Source organism: Capra hircus, chromosome 5 (assembly GCF_001704415.2).
Source record: "Capra hircus breed San Clemente chromosome 5, ASM170441v1, whole genome shotgun sequence".
Taxonomy (NCBI): Eukaryota; Metazoa; Chordata; class Mammalia; order Artiodactyla; family Bovidae; genus Capra; species Capra hircus.
In genome coordinates, this window is record NC_030812.1 from 45,884,256 (window position 1) to 45,904,124 (window position 19,869).

Below are 19,869 nucleotides of genomic sequence, written 5' to 3' on the forward strand. Positions count from 1 at the left end.
GAGGAAGCAATAAAAACAGTTCAGTCAGTCCTTCAGTCCTGTCCAACTCTTTGCGACCCCATGAATCGCAGCACGCCAGACCTCCCTGTCTATCACCAACTCCCAAAGTTCACTCAGACTCACGTCCATTGAGTCAGTGATGCCATCCAGCCATCTCATCCTCTGTCGTCCCCTTCTCCTCCTGCCCCCAGTCCCTCCCAGCATCAGAGTCTTTTCCAATGAGTCAACTCTTCGCATGAGGTGGCCAAAATACTGGAGTTTCAGCTTTAGCATCATTCCTTCCAAAGAAATCCCAGGGCTGATCTCCTTCAGAATGGACTGGTTGGATCTCCTTGCAGTCCAAGGGACTCTCAAGAGTCTTCTCCAACAGTTCAAAAGCATCAATTCTGTGGCACTCAGCTTTCTTCACAGTCCAACTCTCACATTCATACATGACCACTGGAAAAACCATAGCCTTGACTAGACGGAACTTAGTTGGCAAAGTAATGTCTCTGCTTTTCAATATGCTATCTAGGTTGGTCATAACTTTTCTTCCAAGGAGCAAGCGTCTTTTAATTTCATGGCTGCAGTCACCATCTGCAGTGATTTTGGAGCCCAAAAAAATTAAGTCTGACACTGTTCCCACTGTTTCCCCATCTATTTCCCATGAAGTGATGGGACCAGATGCCATGATCTTCGTTTTCTGAATGTTGAGCTTTAAGCCAACTTTTTCACTCTCCACTTTCACTTTCCTCAAGAGGCTTTTTAGTTCCTCTTCACTTTCTGCCATAAGGGTGGTGTCATCTGCATATCTGAGGTTATTGATATTTCTCCCAGCAATCTTGATTCCAGCTTGTGCTTCTTCTAGCCCAGCGTTTCTCATGATGTACTGTGCATAGAAGTTAAATAAGCAGGGTGACAATATACAGCCTTGATGTACTCCTTTTCCTATTTGGAACCAGTCTGTTGTTCCATGTCCAGTTCTAACTGTTGCTTCCTGACCTGCATACAGATTTCTCAGGAGGCAGGTCAGGTGATCTGGTATTCCCATCTCCTTCAGAATTTTCCACAGTTTATTGTGATCTACACAGTCAAAGGCTTTTGCACAGTCAATAAAGCAGAAGTAGATGTTTTTCTGGCAGTCAGGTGATCATAATCAGGGAGCACTTCTGTCTGTCATTACAGAAATTTGGAGAGGTGGATGTGACAGAGCTTGGACCCAGAAAACTGAGTTTGTAGCTTCTGCTCCTTGTGTATTACACTGCCTTGAAAATAAAACATTTCACCTCTCTGAGCTTCAGACTAATAACAAACATATAGAGTATTGTCATGTGCCAGATATAGTGCTAGGTTGTAAAAGACAAAGATGACTAAATAATAGTGCATACCCCTAATATAAAAATGATAAAACTAGAATAATATTTATCTAGCACACGTTAGGATTATTTTTGTTTCTCTCTTTTTGCATTTGAATCCACTTGTTTATGAGATAGCACAGAAACTTTGCAAAATGCAAAAACACGTCTGTTCCACTAAATGAATTATTAAAAAAGCAAATACTCATTTAACTGAAACCAAGATATAGAAGTAGAGTATTGCTGTTTACCCCAGAAATCCCTCTCTGCTTTATGAAATCACAACGCCTCTCTCCCAGAAGGCAGCCATTCGCTTGGCTTTTATAGTTGGCACTGTCTTGTTTTCCTCACATGTGTGTGTGTGCGTCTGCGCGTACATTGTTATTGTTGTTCAGTCTCTCAGTCACGTCCAACTCTTTGCGACCCCACGGACTGCAGCATGCCAGGCTTCCCTGTCCTTCACCATCTCCCGGAGTTTGCTCAAACTCATGTCCATCAAGTTGGTGATGCCATCCAGCCATTTCGTCCTCTGTCAGCCCCTTCTCCTCCTGCCTTCAGTCTTTCCCAGCATCAGGGTCTTTTCCAATGAGTCGGCTCTTTGCATCAGGTGGCCAAAGTGTTGGAGCTTCAGCATCAGTTCTTCCAATGAATATTTAATGTTGATTCAGGTTGTGTGTATAAATATATATACATACATAATTTTAACCACATAGGTGTACCTCTTAAATATTACAGTTTAGTCTGATTTTGAACTTTATATACAATTGTTTTTACTTTTTACTTTTAAAAAGTAAATAAAAGGCTTCTTTTACTTACACATTATTATTATTCAGAGTATTTTAATTCTTTTTTTAAAAAAATATTTTAATTGAGGATAATTACTTGACGATATTATGATGATTTTTGTCATACATCAGTATGAATCAGTCATAGGCATACTTGTGTCCCCTCTTTCCTGCACCCCCTGCCCATCTCCCTCCCCACCCATCCCCCCAGGTTGTTACAGAGCACCAGCTTTAGGTTCCCTTCATCACACATCAAACTCCCACTGGCTCTGTGTTTTACATGTGGCAACATATATGTCTCAAAGCTTTTCTCTCAAATCATCCCACCCTTTCCTTCTCTCACTGAGTCCAAAAGTCTGTTCTTTCTCTGTGTTTCCTTTGCTGCCCTGCATGTAGGGTTAATGGTACCATCTTTCTAGATTCCACATATATGCATCAATATACAATATTCGTCTTTCTCTTTCTGACTTACTCAACTGTGTATAATAGGCTCTAGGTTCACCCACCTCATTAGAACTGATTTGGCCACGTCATGCGGGTGGCAGGAATTTCATTCCCTGACCAGGGATCGAAGCTAAGCCTCAGCAGTAAAAGCACTGAGTCCTAACCATTGGACCATCAGGGAATTCCTCATACTTATCACATTTTAAAAATTGTTTTAAAAACGACCTCATTGTAAATGTGAGTTGTAGTTCATTCATTTTGTTGCTGTGTAATATTCATTTGAATAAACATACCACATCTTCTATTTTAATCTACTTTATCATTTGAACATTTGGTTTGTTTTCACTCTTTGGCTGTTACACTAAGTGCAGTGATTAAAATTCTTATCCATGTCTAAGCCTGCATTTCTGTACAGTATATACTTAGGAAAAGAACTGCTGGGTCATACAACACATATATCTTTGTTCCTGCTACATAATGTCTGTTTTCCAAAGTATTTACATCAATTTACACTCTTGGACTTCTCTGATGGCTCAGATGGTGAAGAATCCACCTGGAATACAGGAGACCTGGGTTCGATCCCTGGGTTGGGAAAATCTCCTGGAGGACGTCCTGGCAACCCACTCTAGTATTCTTGCCTGGAGAATCCCCACGGACAGAGGAGTCTGGTAGGCTACGGTTCATAGGGTCACAAAGTGCTGGACATGACTGAGTGACTAAGTACAGAACACAGCACACTCTAAACAACAGTGAATCAGAGTTGCTTTTGCAAAAAAAAAAAAAAAAAAGAGTTGCTTTTGTAGCACTTTCTCACCAACTCTTGGTTATTGTCAGACTTCAGCTATTACAGTGGGTGTAGATCTCATTATAGCTTAAATCTTGCATCCCTGATCACTAGTAAGATTGAACACTTATCAGCCATTTGGGCATTTCCTCTTATGCAAAATGCCTGGTTAAGATTTTGCCCCTACTTTTTTTTGAGTTGTCTTTCATCATGGTTTGTAAATAATCTTTTTGTTAGTATCTATAATATAAATGTTATGTAAATGACTTCTCCCACCCTGTACCTTGTCTTCAATATCTTCCTAGCGTCTTTTGGTGAACAGAAGTTCATAATTTTAATATTAGCACACTATTTCAAATTTTTCCTTTAAGAGCTTTTCTTTGTCCTAATTATGCTTTTTGAAAAGATCTTTTCGCTTATTATACTCCAGTGTTACTTCTGTTATAAATCAAGCACCCATATATGTGTAGTTCTGTGTGCAGTTTCTTTTTATGTTTCCATTGATCTATGTGTCTATCATTGTAATAATCCCACAAATCTTCTATATCCTTAGTGATTTTTATCTACTTATTTAGTCAGCTACTGAAAACTACATGGTATGATTTCTCAATATGATTGTGGATTTGTATATTTCACTTCGTAACTATCAATTTCTACTTCTAACGTCTTAAGTCTAAGTTATTAGATGCATACAATTTTTTATTTGCTATAAATTTCTTACAAATTGAACTTATCATTCTTCTTTATTTCTAGTAATTGAAATAGAAACTTTTTTCATACCATCCATGTTTTCATTTTCTAAATCTGTTACTTATATAGCACCTAGTTTTAATTATCTCAAAGTTTTTGTCTTTTAATGAAATCATTTGATTTATTTACACTTAACACAATTATGGATCCATTGGTTTATACTATTATAATCTGTTGCCTCTCTGCCCCACATTCACCCTTCACTGCCAGGCTTATGATACTGGGCCATTTCTCCCTTGTCAGCTGGCACAGTGCTTGGCTTCATCAGTGGAGGCCACTGGAGACACAAAGGAGAGTGCAGACGCCAAAAGTATGTAGTATCCCCCTTGTACAGCTTCCTCTGGCACTTAGAGGGAGGCTTCCAGTGAGTTTTGTCGTTGGGGAACCTCACTGGGCTCTGTCATACTTTAACCAGTCCCTTCTCTATGCTATTTCTAGTGTTGAACTTTGCACATTGCATTATAATTTGTCTAGGTGTCAGACTGTCCACTACCAGGATATAAGCTCTTTAAGAACAGGATCTATGTGTTTGTTACCTCTGTTCTACAGTGCTCGTCACTGTTCTAGGCAACAGCAGTAATAGCTAACCTATTGTTAATGTTAACCTAGACTATGTAACCTAATGTCTATGTTAGACATCGTCTCATATGTTTGAATACAGTGGACATTTGTGCAATGTTTGTTGACAAAAGTGTAACTTATTATTCCCATTTTTTTCAGGAGAAGTAAGTAAGGATTGTAAAGGGAAAATAACTTGCTGAAGGTCACATAACTAGGCAATGGCATGGTCAAAATTAAAACATATATATGTTTCTTTTCTCTCTTCTGTGCTCGTTAAGATACAAGAATGATAATGCCAAGAAAGAAAGGGAAGTCGCTCAGTCGTGTCCGACTCTTTGCGACCCCCTGGACTTGTAGCCTACCAGGCTTCTCTGTCCATGGGATTCTCCAGGCAAGAATACTGGAGTGGGTTACCATTTCCTTCTCCAGATAATGCCAAGAGGGACTGGTTTTATTTTGTTGCTTTAGAGTAGAATTCTCTGTTGAATTTGAACTCAGTAGTAGGGAATAGGGATGTGTCTTATGTCACTTTGATTATATGCAATAACTTTTCATATATGCACTGATAAGATGGGTGTTATTATCATCATGATACAGAGGAAGACACTGAAATCCAGAGAAGTTAAGCAAAACTTCTCAAGCCACACAGTTTCTAAATGGCAAAGACAGACTTCAAATCCAGTTGGTTAGGGTCTTGAATTTATACTTGACTATTAATATACTGACTGACCAGGTACCAAACAGGTAAGGAAAATAATATAATAAATACCTATGTACCTATCGTTCAACATGAGAAATGAAACATTACCTCATGTATTGATTACATTCTCTAGAATTTGGTGGCTATCTTTCATATGCATGTCTTTAGGTTTATATATATATATATATATATATATATATATAAATACCATGCAATATACAGTATTATTTTCATGTGGTTATATAAATGACATTCCTCAGTAAATATTTGAATATGTATTCTGTGCCAGCCACTCTGAAGTACAGAGAAAACAGTAGTGACAGAACAAAATCCCTGCTCTCATGAAATTTAATTCTGGACTGGGAAGACAGACAATAAAGCATAAAAAAAGCAATACATACTATATCTGGTGGTAGCAAGTAAAACAAAGTGATACATAATAAGGGATAAAGAGAGATAGGGCTGAAGAAAAAGATGAAGTCCTCTTTTATCAAGGGATATTTGAGCAGATATCTGAAAGAAATGAGCAAGTGTCTCGCATTATAAAACAAAACAAAAAAACACTCTTGCCAGTATGGAGAATAGATGGCGGTGAGCCAGGAGTGGAAACAGGGAGACCAGTTTCAAAAAGTCCAGTTGAGAAATAATGGTGGCTTGGATTGTCTAGTAGTCAGATTTTGCTTGTATTTGGAAAGTAGCATTTAAAAGATGGGATGGGGTGGAGTGGACATCTTTGACTACCATTTTGATTTTTAAAATTCGTACTGCTTTCTTCTGATTCTCACCTTTTAATGTCAACATCTTACTTTTCTTTGAATTTTTCCATTTCATTAAACTTTTCTTTTTAAATTACTTTAATTGGAAGATAATTATTTTATAATATTGTGATGGTTTTTGCCATATATCAACATGAATCGGCCATAAGTATACATGTGTCCCCTTCAATACTGAAACCCCCCTCCCACATCCCTCCCACCCTAATAAATTGGCTAGTGTATACTTGGTTGCATTAATGTGTTTGCATTTTCACCCTTTTATTTATTCTGTATTTTATTTTCATATTCTCTCTTTTCATGTATTAGTCTTGCAAGACTATCTAATTAAACTTTTGAAGAACAAGGTCTGCAGTTTTTAAAGCTTCACAATTTTTATCATTGTCATTTTTTGTCCATTTCAAAGTGAGAAGATAAGTTATATTTCCTAACATTTTGTTTTTCTAGATGTCCCTTTATGATTCTCTCTACCCCAGCTTCTTCACTGAATGCTTAGCTTATTCTCATGATTCAAAAGCCCCAAAGTACAAAACATTTTATAGTAGAAACCCAATCTCCTATTGTTGTTGTTGTTCAGTTGCTAAGTCATGTCCAACACTTTGGGACCCCATGAACTGCAGCACTCCAGGCTTTCCTGTCCTTCACTATCTCCTGCAGTTTTCTCAGACTCATGTCTATTGAGTCAGTGATGCCATCCAGCCATCTCATCCTCTGTCACCCCCTTCTCCTTTTGCCCTCAATCTTTCCTTGCATAAGAGTCTTTTCCAATGAGTCAGCTCTTCATATCAGGTGGCCAAAGTATTGGAGCTTCTGTGCCAGTCCTTCCAATGAATATTCAGGGTCGATTTCCTTTTAGGATTGACTGGTTTGATCTCCTTGCTATCCAAGGGACTCTCGACAGTCTTCTCCAGCACCACAATTCAAAAGTATCAATTCTTTGGCACTCAGCCTTCTTTATGGTCTAACTTTCTCACCTGTTACTGGAAAAACCATAGCTTTGACTATATGAACTTTTGCCCACAAAGCAATGTCTCTATTTCTTAATATGTTGCCTAGGTTTGTCAGAAATTTTCTTCCAAGGAGCAAGCATGTTTTAATTTTGTGCCTGCAACCTCCCATACTTGTACCCATATGCTCAGCTCTTACCATGGTATCTACAGGTGAATAATGTTCTTAGTTCCCCATGTAGCATTATGGATTGTCTTTATGTGTATTTATTGTCTTTAACAAAAGGTTGCATATTATAAATACTCACTCTGACCCTTCTGATTCACTGAATCATATGTGTTATAGATTTTCCATAACACTACATAAGATACTTTCTAATTTTTTATAGCTTCATAATATTAGATGCATTTTGGGCAGTCATTCTCCTATTGATAGCCTTTGGGTTGCTTCTCATTCTTTTGCTGTTATAAATGATGTTTGTAACAGACATCACTAGGATCTTTTCAGCCTCATCAGGATCCCTTTTCCACTATTTTCCCTCCTTGTGCTCCTATGATGACCTATCCAGAATGAGTTATGGTTTACTCCAACTAGACAGTGCCTTGTCACTTGTCCAAGACATGTGAATTTCCCTCCTGACATAGGGTCCCCCTGCTGCTCCTAAGGCATGAGATGTCTCAGGACAGGCTCAGCACACATGCATTCAAATCAGAATTGCAAGAAAGGGAATCTTAAAGAGAATCACAGAGAGCAAATCTTAGAACAAAGAGACATGGAAACCAGCAGAAAAATGATCAATCCTCACTCCTTCCATCTCACAGACTACCCTAAAATGCAGTAGTTCATAGACTCTTAGGATCCCACAAGATCAAGCAATGAGTTTGTTTGAAACTAGATGGAAGGCTGCTCAGTAATATACCTTCTGCTGCCTCCCCCTACCTCTTTCTCTCTTACTTTGCTTTTGATCTTGTATTTTTGAGTAAAGGTAACAACATATAGGTGTTTGTCCTGGAGAACTCGGCTAGGACTGCTGGATCCAGGGACAATCCTTGAAAGCAGACCCTTCAGAACATGATTTTGGAGTTTTCTCTCCAGCCTTATGCCAATGGGTTTCCCAGGTGGCTCAGTGGTAAAGAATCCAGCTGCGAAGCAGAAGACACAGGTTCAGTTACTGAGTCAAGAAGATCCCCTGAAGGAAGAAATGACAACCCACTCTAGTGTTCTTGCCTAGGAAATCCCATGGACAGAGGAGCCTGGTGGGCTATAGTCCATGGACTCTTTAGTGACTAAACAACAGCAATTTGATCCCAATAGGGACTGTATTACTGATAGTAAGTGGAGGTGGCATTAACTCCTGCTCGCAGTAGCATCAGAATCACTAAGACTTTCATCTAGGGTCAGGTTAGGATGAGGTATGGTGCAAACTGAGACTCTAGCATGCGCTGAGGTTGTAGCACATTGCGTATCTCAATGGTACAGGAACAGTCACAAGCGTGAGTCTTACAGAGGAGACTGGGTCCTGTTCACAGCACTGGGCAACTCATATATGGCCACATTGAGCCAGTTGCCAGGGTGATACTCTAAGAAGTACCATGCTGATTATTTGGCTTTTGTTTCCCGGCTCCAATCTGCTTTTCTCTGTAATGCTTTGTGATGCTCTGTGAGCCATGTTTCTGATTTAGCAGCTGGCTCCCTGTTAGGTTTTTCCAAAAGGGAACACTAGAGGGAGACTGAAAGCCTAGAGGAGAAACCACCAACTCCTCCGTTTGTGTTTGTGCTTGTCAACATCACCCTCTCAAACATCCTGGCTTCTAGCACCCCTCCTCAAAGGCCTGAGTTCTTGCTCTGTGAAGGCTGCCCAAGCCTCTAAATTTTAATAAATCCAATCTCCTTCCTTTGTCTTCCCCTGTCCCTGGAATGCTAGCCTCTTTCCTTATCATCATTTCTGTGTTACTGTTTTCCTTTTGCCTTTTTAGTCTCTTAAGTATTGTTTAACCAGTTCCTTATGATATATTGTTTCTTATATAACTGAATTAAGTCAAATAAATTGAATGAGGTACCCTTTCCAGAGATTGTGGAAGTACAATGCATTACTTTGTACATACAGACATGGTTCCAACAGTTTACTTGGTTGGTTGACAGAACTTGGGTTCAGTGGAAGCATGCATTCATTGAGATGAGGATGTAGAACTTTCCCCAGTAATGCAGAGGGTGGAATTTAAAGGTTTCAGAGGGTAGGGGTGTAGTGGATTTATCATCAGTGACCTGTACACTAACTCCCTGGACCTGTCCTCATTGCGTCATCTTCGATACCTCAGGGGATGCTTCAAGAGCTAACCAAAATGCTTGGCCACCAGCCACAGAAATGAAATTGGTAGACATTCTACTGAAGTGTTACTTGATCATCATAACAGAAAAAAGTAATCCAGGTCTTGTGGCCAGAGAGTTGACATGAGTCACCACAATGGAGAGTCAAGACCTTCTATCTAACTTGCAAACCTAAGCCAGTTCAAAAACTCAAAGACCTTTGATTGGAAAGGAGGATGGGCCCCTTGAGAAATACCCTGCAAGTATATACTGTCCCTACAAGTATATACTGTAAATCTTCCTCCAAGCTTTTCTCAGAGATAGAGCATGACTCTATCTCTATCATGACTGTGTGCTGAGAAAGAGGAAATACTCAGAATGTGGCTTAACCAGCTTCTAGAATAGGTTGGAAGAAAATGCTCAGCTCCTGCAGCCACGAGGTAGACTGTGCTGAAAATCAGGCTCTGGATCTGATTTTAAGGGTGGAGACAATGCAAAGGATCTTATGCACACTTGACAGATTTCCTCTGTAAATGAACAAGCCTTGATACAAAAAGGATAAGGTCCTGAGACCTGGAATTTAGATAGGGGAGCTTGAGAGTCTGTGACACCTAAATTCCTCTAAACTCTCTAAGCTGGCAAAAGCAGACACTTGCTAGGGCTTCCCAGGTGACACTAGTGGTAAAGAACCTCCCTGCCAAAGCAGGAGACATAAGAGATGAGAGTTGAATCTCTGGGTCAGGGGAGATCCCCTGGAGGGGTCATGGCAGCCCTCTCCAGTGTTCTTACCTGGAGAATCCAATGCACAGAGGAGCCTGCTGGGCTACCGTCCATAGGATTGCAAAGAGTCGGACATGACTGAAGCAACTTAGCATGCACACATGCGTCACTTGTTAGGAGAAGGCCTTCTTGTACCTGGAGACCAAGCAATGATCTCAGCTATAGCAAGTATCTTATAAAATCTTGCTGATTATTAACACACACACCCCCACCCCATTACCCATGCAGAAAACTAGGGTCATATTTCAGCACAGGTTGAATGAAGAAGTATGCCGCTCCAGGAAGAAATAGTTTATGTGTCAAGGGAATTGAATAATGTGGATCACATATACAGGCTTTAACTAGGGGAATATGTGAGGGACTAGGTTTTTAGAGCATGGGGGAGGAGTTGAAATACAAGGGCAGAAGGGGTAATTTACTGATATGGGGACACTCGTCTATGACTTGGGATTCAGTGCTTTGGCAAAGACGACAGGACCTTGTCCTCCTGGTCTGCTTGCTGAGATGGCTCTTTGAAGTTTGGCTAGAGCAATAGCTTATAGTAAATGAAGAGGTGCTGCTAGAATTTCCTTGGTGAGACTGGGAAAGCATTCAGAGGCTCAAGGATATGAGAAGTTTTGAAGGACCCACCACCTAACAGTTCATGAGAGCATCCTTTAGGATGCTTCTTTTGTAAAGCAACAAGATGTACTTAAAAGAGTCATTAGTATCTTGAAAAGTATGATGGTTTTTGTCTCACACGGGCTGGGATTGACAGTATGAAATGCTGCATGGCAAAATTCAGGAGAGTGAAAGGATTAAGAAATGGCAAAAGCCATTTCCCTGAATCTTTGGAGGCAAGATGGAACCAGTGACCAAAATGAGTAAGGCAACATACATCATTGTTTGGTCAGGACAATTTTCACTTGTTGTCCCAGTATTATTATTAATGATAGTGCCAACTTTCACTCTCAACATCCTGGTTTAGACAATAAGTCGTTGGTCATCATAGTAATGGACAGAAAGAGTGGAATGGCCATCAGGATGCCTTCATCCATAGGAATCTAGGGTGACAGCTAGGTGATGTTTCTAGGGTCAAAATACAAGGATCATGGAATGAAAATCTAGTTGATTTGTACAACAACAACAAAACAATTTTTAAAAGTGAGAGTTGGTGAGTAGTGAGCTGATGTCAGCTATTATAACAGAAAATCGCAATTTCTCATTCATTTTCTAGAGCCAAGACAATTCACAGACCCAGAGCCAGCAGATTGAAACAGAGGGTGTAGGCCCTTGAGGAAGTACCCTGTAAGTTATCACAAGCATGTCTTTTTCTAGTCACTGCCCAAAAAAGATCTGTGATATTTTTTTCCAGGATAACTCCCCACTGGAGCATGTAGAATGGTCAGACTTTTCAAGGGCCAAGAATAAAGTAAAATTTATGCAGGCAAGTTGGTAAATGGAGTCCTGGCCCATGTCCATCTCACAGTTTATCTCATGAATCCGCAGATCTATCTTGTGGTAATTTTCTCTATCCTGAATGTAAAATTGGAATAAATATTCTTGGCACAAACAGTAATTTTACATTTGACCGTAAGATTTGCAAAGGACTGTGTGATGCTAGTAAAAGCCAAGTGAAAGTCCCTGAAACTGTCACTCCTCCACTTGGCAAAGATAGTAAGTCAGAAGCATTACCATCCAAGAGACACTGAAGAGATGAGTAGCACCCTAAGACTGAAAGGATGTAAGAATGGTGCTCCCCATCATCTCAAGGGTTAATTCTTTCTCCTGTAAAAAAACATATGGCTAATGGGGGATATTATTGGTATTATAAACAGGTGGTAGCCCCAGTTGCAAATTCCATGCCACATATGGTAGGTTTATTGGAGCACATCAATGTTGCCAATGGTATTCAGTATCCAACTATTGATTTGCTTAATTTCCATCAGTAGAAAGGATCAAAAGCAGTTTATATAGTAAACTTATTGCCTTGACCCAGATCTATGTTAAGTTCTTGTTCTCGGTCATGTGTCTGCGTGCTGTATCAAGTCATCTTGATATTTCAAGGAACATCATGGGTCCACTATATTGACGACATTATGCCAATTGAATCTGGAGAGCAAGAAGTGGCAAGAATCCTGAATGATGGCATAGCACTAAAAAGTGGAAGAAAAGCCCCATGGAGAGTCAAAAGCTTGCTATATTGGTAGAATTCTCTGGAGTCACTGGACTGGGAAATACTGGGATATCTCGCTCCAAGATGAATATACTATTGCACCTCACACCTCGTGCCACAGGAAAATAAGCACTGTGTTTCGTCAGCCTCTGGAGTTTGGAGGAAGTACGTACTGTAGTACAGAATACGGCTTTGATCCATTTATTGGATCACTTAGGAAGCTTCCATTTTCCAAAACATCTAGAGCAAGAGAGGGCTTGGCAATAGGTCTGTGATAAGATGCCAGAAGTTTCTCTGCTACTCAGGCCATGTGATCCAGTCATTTACAGTATGTTTCTTTCACATCTTTTTACAGATTTATCCCTAAGTATTTCATATTTCTGATGCTATTTGAAATGTTTTTTTTTTCTCAATTTCTGGTTGTAAAATAATGTATATAAAATACAGTTCATTTTCACATATTATGCTCTGCAATCTTGCTAAACTCATGCATTAGTTGATTGGAAGCCAGATTTTGAAACTTTACCTCATTAAGTACATGTATTTTATTCCTGTAAATATTTCTGAGAGTTGTTTTGGGATCCAGTGAATTTAGATACAAGGATAGATCACTGATGATTCTGAGCAGCTACCACAGTAACATGAGTATAAAATTCTTTTTGTATAAAAGACAAACTTCTTTCTCTTTTAAGCCATTGTCACTTGGAAGTTTTCTGTATTTGCTTTAAATCATTCTATCCTGTACATTAAGTTTGCCAAATTGCCCAAAACCTAAACAAACACCTAGAGACCACACTTGTCACAAAATATTTTGAGGTTGGAGAAATTTATTCGTGGTGATTAAAGCTCATCATTTGGTGTCTTTTTGCCACTTTTCCATCATCATATATGCTCAGTGCTTTCATACTATTTCCTTGTCATCAAAATTGCTGTCAAAGAAAAGATCCAAAACTCATTTACTAGGGTTATTTTCATATTAATAAGGATCAGTACTTTCATCTAAAGAAATTATATTCTAATAGTGGATTTTGCAACAAGCAGGGTAATTGAAAAAAATTACCAGACTTGTGTGTGTATGTAGGGGTGGGAGACACTTAAAATTCTATCTATATAGGAGCCTGTACTCAAATGGGAAAGATGGCTTCACCTAACAAGTGCATTTTTAATGATATGCTTTAGATAGTCAATATGCAAATACACAACTCATAAATGGGCCCGCAGCCTGAATTCAAAACCAGAGGGTAATATCTAGGGCAGATCCTATTACTCCAGTTTTCCTCCAAGCTTTTCTCTGAAACTATATTGTATAATTTTGGCATATCTCATGATCATAGAGTTTCTCTTTCTCTCTAGTTTACTCTGGAAAGCTGATGGTTTATACAGAATAGACTCGAGGCTCAGTTGACATCCATGTCTAGTTGAAACATTGACATGTGACCAATCACAGCAGGTAGAAATAGATAGACAGGTGTTATCCAGTATGTCTCACCTTTACAAACTCAGTTTTTAAATTTATTCAGATTCTCATGCTGCTGCTGCTGCTGCTAAGTCACGTCAGTCGTGTCCAACTCTGTGTGACCCCATAGACGGCAGCCCACCAGGTTCCCCCGTCCCTGGGATTCTCCAGGCAAGAACGCTGGAGTGGGTTGCCATTTCCTTCTCCAATGCATGAAAGTGAAAAGTGAAAGGGAAGTCGCTCAGTCGTGTCCAACTCTTCGCGACCCCATGGACCGCAGCCTACCAGGCTGTCCATGAGATTTTCCAGGCAAGAGTACTGGAGTGGGGTGCCATTCTCATGGTGACCTATATATTTTAATTTTGAATATAGTTCTCTGAGCTTTTAATGAAGGAAAAAAGATCTGTAAGACAAGAATGTTATTTTTTTTTTTTTTTGGCTGTGCTGGGTCTTTCTTGCTGCTCAGGCTTTTCTGTAGGTGCAGCAAGTTGAGGCTGCTCTCTAGTTGTAGTGCCTCGGCTTCTCCTTGCAGAGGCTTTTCTTGTTGCGCAGCACAGGCTGTAGGCTCAGGGGCTTCTGTGGCTGTGGCACGTGGGTTCAGTCGTTGTGGCTTCTGGGCTCTAGAGCACAGGCTCAATCGTTGTGGCACAGGGGCTTAGCTGCTTTGTGGCATGTGAGATCTTCCCAGATCAGGGATCGAACCCACGTCTCCCGCACTGACGGGTAGATTCTTTACCACTGAGTTGCCAGGGAAGCTGGGAATGTTATTTTGATCAATTTTCTTCTCTGCTCTAGCAGCATTTGCTTACTTTACATCTACTCTATGTGGAGGGATGATAAGATAATCCCTTTCCACTCCTTGTGGGATTTATACAAGACTATAACTTTGTGGAGTTGGCAGAGACTCGCTGAGAATTTCTTAGCCCTTGGGATATATTTAATTCTTGGACCTAGTAAACAAACTCATTCATAACTCATATGTATACAATTTAATAGGACTGCCAAGGACTGCTTGCCTGGTTATGAATTTATATGTACAAATGACAGGTGCATAACATGTTTTTTTTAAGAAGGAAAATGCTCTTTGAAAATTTTATATTTTCACATGCCTGGCAAATGGGGGGAAGCATCTGAAAGGGAAATATCCAGAAAACAGTAATGTACATTGCAAAGTAAATTACCATTGGAACACTATTAACCAATGGATACTATTAATTCATCTGTAACGCATGCATTTGTCAAGGACAGTTGCTCTTGTCTCTGCTCAGAATACTCTTCTCCAAGCTCTCTCTATGGCTATTTCATTCTCATCCTTCAGTTGTTGGCTTAAAGTCCACCTACTTAGAAAGGCTTTCCCTGGCCACCCTGTCAATAGTTGTGGCACAGGAGCTTAGCTTCTTTGTGGCATGTGAGTTGTCTCCCCTCTTTTGTTTTATTTCCATCATAAAATGTATCACAGCCTATAATGGTCTTACTTATTTACATTTTTACTTATTTAATACCTGTCTTCCTGAGAAAAATTGAGCTTTATGAGGGTAGAGAATGTTTTTAATCTTGTTTCTCTCTTAATTTACAGTCTAGCATAGAGTAAAGTATCTGGAATGGTCTCAGTTAAATACATATAGTTGGATAAGTTGTAGGAGTGAAACATAGAGTTAGCTCCTACTCTGTGCCAGCCTTTACTGAGCCAAGTGCCCTTGATATACTCAAAGTCTTACAAGTAAAGAAGGACTTGTAAATAGTAAATATCAGCAATATAATAATAGGTGTATACATTCTCAAAACATCCTGCATGTACCCAAACCTACTTATAAGTTTGCTACCACATCATCTGTGAGTAAACATCATTATACTTCTTCCTTTCCAAACTGCACGGCTTGATTTTTTCTTCCTCTTGCTTTATGGCTCTGGCTGAGAACTCCAGTGCAGTGTTGATTACGAATGTGGAAATGAACATATTTACCTTGTTCCAACTACTGTCACAGTGGTTCCTAATAATAAAAACATGAACAGTGATTTTATTTCAACATTTTATCGAGCCTGTTTACAATGTGCCCAGAGGCATTCTTCTGTGTACTTTTGTAATCAGTCCCTGCAACAACTCCTTATGTGTCATGATCATTTCCATCTTACAAATAAAGAAATCAGGCTGCAGAGAGATACACTCATTTGCTCAAGATTACACAGTGAATAAGCGGGGGCGGGGTGTGTGTTATAATTTGGATACCAAGGATTTGGGTTGACTCCAGAACTGGTTTTTATCTCAGCATTTCATAGCCATAGAGTAGCTGAACAGCAGGACATAGAGCAAAGACCTTTGCAAGAGAAAACTTGGGTTTGAATTCTGTCTCTGTATTAGTTTACTTCAGGTCCCTCACATTTAAAAAGGGCAATAATACTTATATCACACAGAGTTTATAGGAGAATTGAGTTTTACATAAGAAAGTATGTAACATCATTGGTGCTAAATTTTTTTGTTTTTTAAACTCTTTTATCTATTTTAGGTTTAGTGGTGTTTTTCTCTGGTAGAGTAAAAAATGCACAATATTTTTGATGTGTATCCTTGACTTACTCTCTTCTATCTTTTGGCATCTTCTCCAGCCCAAAATAATATTACTTAATGCAAACTTGAGCAGGCAGTGCACATGACAGAAAGGACTGCTATGAGAAGAACACAGTCATCAGTTTTGCTATGCCCATCAGAGATGCTAATAGTTCAGGTGTTTTGTGGCAATTCTGTACAAGACACTTGTAAGTACATTTTAGTTATCTTGATAAAGGGTCTTCCCAGTACTTTATAATAATAGTTTTAGGAATGTTAGGTATAGTGGAGGGAAGAGAGGCCAAACGTCCAAAAGTAACAAGGGTGGGCTCTGAAAGCAGAAGGTCTGTGTTCAAGCCCTTCCCTGGCCTCGTTTGTTAGCTAAGGAACTTTGAACAAGCTACTCAATCTGTCTATCTGTTTGTCTATCTGTCTATCTGTCAATCTGTTTGTTTCCTCCTCAACTAGTGGGGGTGTTAGCAGCTCTTAACCCTTTGGATTTTTATGAGAATTAATTGTAGTATATAATAAGTGCTCATTAAGAGTTGATTTTGAGACCTAAATAGACATTTCTCCAAAGAAGATGTAGAGATGGCCAATAGGCATGTGAAAAGATGCTCAACATTGCTAATTATTAGAGAAATGTAAATCAAAACTACAATGAGGTATTACCTCACACCGGTCAGATGGGCCATCATTAAAAAGTCTACAAAGAACAAATGCTGGGAAAGGCATGGAGAAAGGGAACCCTCATACACTGTTGATGGGAATATTAAGTTGGTACAGCCAGTGGGGAAGACAGAGTGAGGATCCCTCACAAGACTAAAAATAGAGTTGTCATATAGTCTAGCAATCCCACTGCTGCCATTACCAGACAAAACTATATTTCAAAAAGATACGTGCACTCCTGTGTTCATAGCAGCAGTGTTCGCAATAGCCCATATGAACCAATAACCTAACTATGCACAGACCAATAAATGGATAAAGAAGATGTGGTACCCATATACAATGGAATATTACTCAACCTTAAAAAGAATGAAATATTGCCACTTGCAGCAACACAGATGGACCTAGAGATTATAATATTAAGTGAAGGAAGTTAGAGAAAGACAAATACCATATGATATTACTTGTATGTGGGATCTAAAATATGATACAAATGAACATATCTATGAAACAGAATCAGACTCACAGACATAAAGAACAAACTTGTGTTTGCCAACAGGTAGGGGGAGGGAAGGATTGGGAGTTGTGGATTAGCAGATGCAAACTAGTATATATAGGTTAGATAAACATGGTCCCATTTTATAGCACAGAGCTCTATATTCAGTATCCTGTGATAAACCAAAATGGAAAAAATATGAAAAAGAATATGTATATTATAACCAAATCATGCTGTTGTACCAAAAACTAATACAACATTTTATTAATAAATCAACTATACTTAATAAAATAATTTTTTTAAAGATAAAAGTTAACATTTGCCACTTTTTAAAACTCATAGAACTCATTTTGAAATTTGAAATGTATGTTGATGTTTTAAAAGTTGTCTTGTTATTTAATGTTGTTGTTTAGCCACTAAATCATGTCTGACTCTGCAACCCCATGAACTGTAGACCACCAGTTTCCTCTCCATCCATGGGATTTCCCAGGCAAGAATACTGAAGTAGGTTGCCATTTTCTTCTCCAGGGGATCTTTCTGACCTAGGGACTGAACCCAGCATTGGCAGGTGGATTCTTTGCCACTGAACCACCAGGGAAGCATCCCAGTATTTCTACTTACACAGTAATATTACTCCCAGTGCTAATAGAGTGTTCTCTGCTTGATTTTTCCCCAAACATTTCTTAGTTTTGCTTGAGTTAATTCTATAATTTTGTCCAGGACTTTTTAACCTTCAGGTTGTGAAGCAGCTGGGAAATTTACCTGTAGTTGTAAGAGTCATACAAGGCTAATACAAAGCTGATCTTGTCTGTAAGTTTACACACTGTAAAAAAAAAAAAAAAGACAGTATTTGGGTTGACTAAAGATTTAGGTCAGCAATGGAAAGAGAGAATTCATGTTGACTTCATAAAGTTACAAATCAAGGAATTTTTGTTGACTTATTCTTCCCTTAAAACAAGTTCACTGACTGGTATGGTAGAAGTAGCAAAGTAAACTTTCTACATTCCTCTTCCTAAGCCCCCAGAGTGTTGCTATCCTTGAAAAAAAGTCTTTCTTCCTTCAGTTTTCCCTTCCCTAATTCCTTCTATGCATGTCTCTGTCCCAGTACTATGTTTCTTAGCAATTTGATTTTTTCTATTAATTTGAGACAAAGAAGCAAATACCTTTCAGTTCTGCAATGTCATATCAAACTATTTTTAGGAAACAATTTAAAAATCCGAAAAGAAAGAGGGGTGACAGCAGTATTTCCAAGACTCAAAAAACTCTAGAGGAATGCAGAAAGCTGTTTTCACTGTATCAGTGCCCACCTGGATGTTCTTGATAAATAATTCACAGCTAATTTGCTTGTTTGAAAGATTAAAAATGGATTTGAAGGGCTGTTTTCACTCAATCTGCCTGGTGTTGATCTAAGCAGTAAAGACAATAATGAAAAATCTCTCAAGAGATTACACTCCAAAGGAGGCATTTTGGGAGCCGGCATGAAGCCAGTTTTTGTCCAGGACTATACAAAGCGTTTCTGAAACTAAATGCTGTCTTTGCAGCCATTCCCAATTTCTCTCTTGGTGTGTTTGGTATAACATTGATCTCTGTATTTTCAGCCAAAAGATGTGTCCATCTGCCTCTCAAAGATTAAACCATGGCTGTTGACAAGAAATAGGTACTGGGGAAACATATTTGTTGTTAAAAAGACATGTTTTCTTTACACGAAGTGTTAAGGGAATGACAATAAATTAGCATTCTCCTGCTTTGTATTAAGCTATAGAGTAAATTTTTTGCTGTGCAACATTAATCTCAGGAGACAGGATGTCTTGATTAATACAGGAGGGCATAACCATTGGCAGCAACATGAATGGACCTAGAGATTATCATGTTAAGTGAAGGAATTCAGACAGAGAAAGACACATACCTTAAGATATCACTTGTACATGGAATCTAAAATATGCCACAAATGAACCTGTCTACAAAATAGAAACAGACTCACAGACATAGAAAACAGACTTGTGGTTGCCAGGGGAAGGGAGGGTGGGAGAAGGGTGGTCTGGGAGTGTGAAATTAGCAGATACGATTATATAGAGAATGGATAAACAACACAGTCCTACTATATATACAAGAAACCATATTCAATATCACCTGAGAAACTACAATGGCAAAGAATATGAAAAAAATGTATGTATAACTGGATCACTTTGTTGTAAGTAAAAAGCAACACTTTGTAAATTAACTACACTTCATTAAAATAATTTTTGAAAAATATCAGAGGACATAAGATCAAGAGAAAATCGAGAGAAAGTCCAGTAACCTACCTAGAACTATAATAGTCATAAAACAAAATTACTCCAAAATCATATACTGACTGCAAACAATTATAGACCTCTTATTATAGACACA

General features: G+C 38.9%; 1 non-coding gene across 1 annotated transcript; it reads right to left on the reverse strand.

The window, feature by feature from the left end:
- TRNAK-UUU lies at nucleotides 2,673-2,744 on the reverse strand. Its single transcript has one exon. It is a non-coding gene; the product is annotated as a tRNA-Lys (tRNA).